Here is a 4,651-nt window from a genome sequence, read left to right as displayed (position 1 = left end):
AAATTGGGCATACACTGATGATAAAGACTCATAATAAAGCAAGTGTAGAGAGCAGTACCTCCATATTGTAAAGTCATTGGATGGCCAGCCCACCCAAGAGGACTGCTCTCTTGATTTCTGTGCATCTCCTGCCCAACCAGTCCATGCACAATATCCATCCACTCATATGACCGACCTTCCCTTTAAATCATGGAGCCCCAATCAGTAACTGTCTATGTGCTTGCCCCCAACCCTTGGTCCCCAGCTAGTTATTGATCCACTATGATAGTGGATCAATGAGAAACATCCTCCCCTGTTGGTCCTTAACATGAGGGACTGTGAGGGGCATTTTGTTCTGCTGTTTCCCTGGAAACCCCTCAGCCAACCTGATGTCAATTTCCCCTGTAACTGGGTACTTGCTTCTCCCCCAGTAGCAAAGACTGCAGCCATTTTCTGTCCTGCCTAGTGTCTGCAGCACACTATGGGGTGTTGCTCCAGGGCCTTGCTTCAGACATGAAAGATTCCCCATCCGTTAAATCATTGATGTCTCTGGCACTGACTCCAGACTCTTTCTTTGGTCTCAAGGCTGGGCTTGCAGGCATGTGGCATACAGTCCAACCTTCATATATGATGAGCCACTGTTAAGCTATGGTTTTTCCAGTATTCATGTATGGATGTGAGAGTTGGACCATAAACAAGGCTGAGCACTGAAGAATTGATGCCTTTGAACTGTGGTATTCAAGACTCTTGAGAGTCCCTTGGACAGCAAGGAGATCAAATCAGTCAATCCTAAAGGAAATCAACCCTGAATATTCATTGGAAAGACTGATGCTGAAGCTGAAGCTCCAATACTTTGGCCACCAAAGTATTGATGGAAAGAGCTGACTCATTGGAAAAGACTCTGAAGCTGGGAAAAATTGAAGGCAGGAGAAGAAGGGGATGACAGAGGACAAGATGGTTGGATGGCATCACTGACTCAATGGATATGAATTTGAGCAAGCTCTGGGAGATGGTGAAGTAGAGGGAAGCCTGGTGTGTTGCAGTTCATGGGGTCGTAAAGAGTTGGAAACAACTGAGCAACTGAACAACAAAAAGAGAAAAAAAGGAAAACATTCCTCTTTACAATTACATCCACAAAAGCAAAGCAAAATACCTAGAAATAAATTTAACCAGGAGGTGAAAGACATTTATATTGAAAACTTTAAGACATTAATGAAGGAAATTGAAGAACACACAAATAAATGGAAAGAAATTTTGTGTTCATGGGTTGAAAGAATTAATACTGTTAAAATGTCCATACTAATCAAAGCAATATACAGACTCAATACAATTGTTATCAAAATTCCAAGAGCATTTTTCATAGAAATAGAACAAATAATTATAAAATTAGGATGAAACCAAATATCCAGATATTTAGTAATTAACAAATTAGTTAACAAGTTTACTAGGCAAATTACTAAATTACTTAACAAATTACTAATTACTTAACAAATTACTAAATTAACAAATTTAGTAATTAACAAATAATTTAGTAATTAACATAGTATGTTATTGGCATTAAAAAAAGACACATAGATCAATAGAACAGAAAGAGACCTTGGAAATAAACCCACTCATAAGTGGTCAATTAATTTATGATAAAGAAATATACAATGGAGAGAGGACAGTTTCTTCAATAAATCTTGCTGGGAAAATGGGACAACTGAATGTAAAAGAATGAATCTCAAGCCACTATCTTATACAATACACAAAAATTAACTCAAAATGGATTAAAGACCTGAATATAAGCCCCCAAATCATGAAACTCCTAGAAGAAAACGTAGGAGGAAAGCTCCTTGACATAAGCCTTACAATAATTTTTTGAATCTGACATCAAAATCAAAAGAAACAAGAGCAAAAATAAACGAATGGGGTTGCAGAGGAAACAACAGAATGAAAAGGCAACCGACTTCGTGGCAGAAAATGATTGCAAACCATATATCTGATTAGGGCCTAATAGCCAAAAGACATAAAGAACCCATACAACTCAATAGCAACAAACAATTTGATCTTAAAATGGGCAGGAGATCTGAATAGACCTTTTCCCAAAGGCCAACAGAGAAATGGCTAACAGGTACATGAAAAGATGCTCTACATCATTAATCATCAGGAAACTGCAAATCAAAACTACAATGAAATATCACTTCACACATGTTGGAATGGCTATTGTCAAAAAGACAAAAAATAAAAAGTGTTGGCCAGGATATGGAGAAAATGTAACTCTCATGCACTGTTGGTGGAAATGTAAATTGGTGGAGCCACTATGGAAAACAGTATGAAGGTTCCTCAAACAATTGCAAATGGAACTGCCATGTGATTCAGCAATTCAAATTCTGGGTATTTATCTGAAGAAAATGAAAATACTAACTCAAAAAGATACATGCATCCCCATGTTCACTGCAGCACTATTTCCAAAACCAAGACATGGAAGCAACCTAAGTGTCCATCAACGGAGAACTGGATAAAGAAGATGTGGTACATTTATACATGCAATGGAATATTATTCAGATATAAAAAAGAATGAAATCTTGCTCTTGGTGACAACACTGAGGTTCTTATGTTAAATGAAATAAGTCACCCAGACAGAGAGAGACAAGCACCAGCATCATAAGATCTGTCTTACATGTGGAACTTAAAAACAAACAAAACAAAATCAACACCAAACCCAAGGTCCTAGATACAGAGAACAAATTGGTGGTGGCCAGAGGCAGGGGTGGGGTAGGAGAAAAAGGTGAAGGGGATCAAAGGACAAAAAGAAATAAGAAGATAAGATAAAAAACAGATAAATCATTCATATATGTTACTCGTAATCCACCTTAGAAGTTGCAGAAACACCCCAAAATATTAAGTACCACAGAAAGTAAATAAAGAACTAATGAGTTAAAACTTAGATTATTAATTTCTTTTCCTAAGAAAAATAGTTTCCAGCCAGTGTGGGCCTCGTGGGCTGTGGGAAGATGACGAGAACATGTCCTTGTGGCTGGAGCTGTTGTGCCTACACAGCAGACACCTTGCATAGCTCAGCCTCCAAGCTTCTCCAGGAAGATGTCAGTCTCATCTCTTCACATAAAAGCAAAATTCTCCCGGCCTACATCTTTTATCAACCCTAATGGTTCTTCTTTTTCTCATCTCTTTTTAAAAAATCTCCACTGCCTGACAAATATTTCCACTTGGATGAATTACTGTCATCCCAAATTCAATATGTTTAGACTTAAATGCATACTCTTTCCTCTCCTCTTTTCAAAGAAACCTAATGCCACATTATCCCAAGACATCTGTACAGCTAGCCTTTTACCAGGCTGAAAACTGTTAGTTATTTTTAATTCTCAGTACACTCCTGTTCTGGCTCCTATGTTCTCTTCCAACTTGTCCATCTGAGATATCAGTTTATTTAATTTACTATCCATTAGTGACCTCGTGTGCAGAAAGCCTGGGCTTTGAAACAGGTCCCCTGCTAAGTTTCACTTAAAATGTCAACAATAGTAAGTCCAATGAGGTTAAGAAACTATCTGAGAAATAGTCACTGTTAATAGAAAAAAGGGAAAGAAAGAGGGAGGGAAGGAAGGAAGTAGAGAGGGAGAGAAAGAAGGAAGGAAAGGAGAAGGAAAGGAAGGAAGGAGAAAAGCAAGGGAAGAAAAGGAAAGATAAGATAATGTAAATAAAAGAGCACTCAATAAAACTTGCGAGAACTGGTTCTCCTTGTACTAGTTAGCGCCAGTAAACCACTAAACACTGTTGGTTTTCAGTAACTTGAGATGGGGATATTAGTCTGTGTAGCATGAGATCTTTCCAGTCCTGACACTTTATGACTTTTCTTCAGAAATCCCTGTTTTCTAGGTTGCAATCCTCAAGCTAGATTATGAGAGAGCCCTGGAGTCAAGTAGAGACCTCAGCAGGCCTCGAGAGGTGCTCAGGTTACTAGAGGGGTGCTAGAGAGCATGCAATTCCCCAGTGTCCCCATCCTAAGAAATCAGGGCCTGCGATGCTAAGCCGGGGTCAGCTGCAGAACCTGAGAGGCTTGGTCAAGGATAAGATAGGACATCTCTTGTCCATGGCTAGTAGGTGTGGTGCAGAGAGAGGGGTAACCCAGGACAGCATCTTAGGAAGACTGAGTCCAAGCCAACCAGACCACCAAACAAATCTGAACCATCTAAAGGGCTGGGGCATCCATCCAAGACATGGAAACAACCTAAGTGCCCATTGGCAGATAAATGAATAACGATGTGCTGCATGTGTACAATGGGATATTGCTCAGCCATAGAAAAGAAGGAAATAAGGCCACTTGCAGCAACATGGACGCAACTGGAGATTATCACACTAAGTGAAGTAAGTCAGCCAGAGAAAGGTAAATACCGTATGAAATCACTTTTATGTGGAGTCTAAAATATGACACAGGTGAACTTATCTGTGAAACAGAAACAGACTTGCAGAAGCAGAGAACAAACCTGTGGTTGCCAAGGGGAAGGGGGCCAGTGAGGAGTGGAGTGGGAGTTTGGGGCTAACAGTGGTAAACTGTTTCATGTTGCATAGAGAGTGGATGAACAACAAGGTCCTACTGAATAGCGTAAGGAACTATACTCAATATCCTATGACAGATCATAATGGAAATGAATATTAAGAAGTTTACATAGCT

Source organism: Capricornis sumatraensis, chromosome 17 (assembly GCF_032405125.1).
Source record: "Capricornis sumatraensis isolate serow.1 chromosome 17, serow.2, whole genome shotgun sequence".
NCBI lineage: Eukaryota > Metazoa > Chordata > Mammalia > Artiodactyla > Bovidae > Capricornis > Capricornis sumatraensis.
This window is presented reverse-complemented; position numbering follows the sequence as displayed.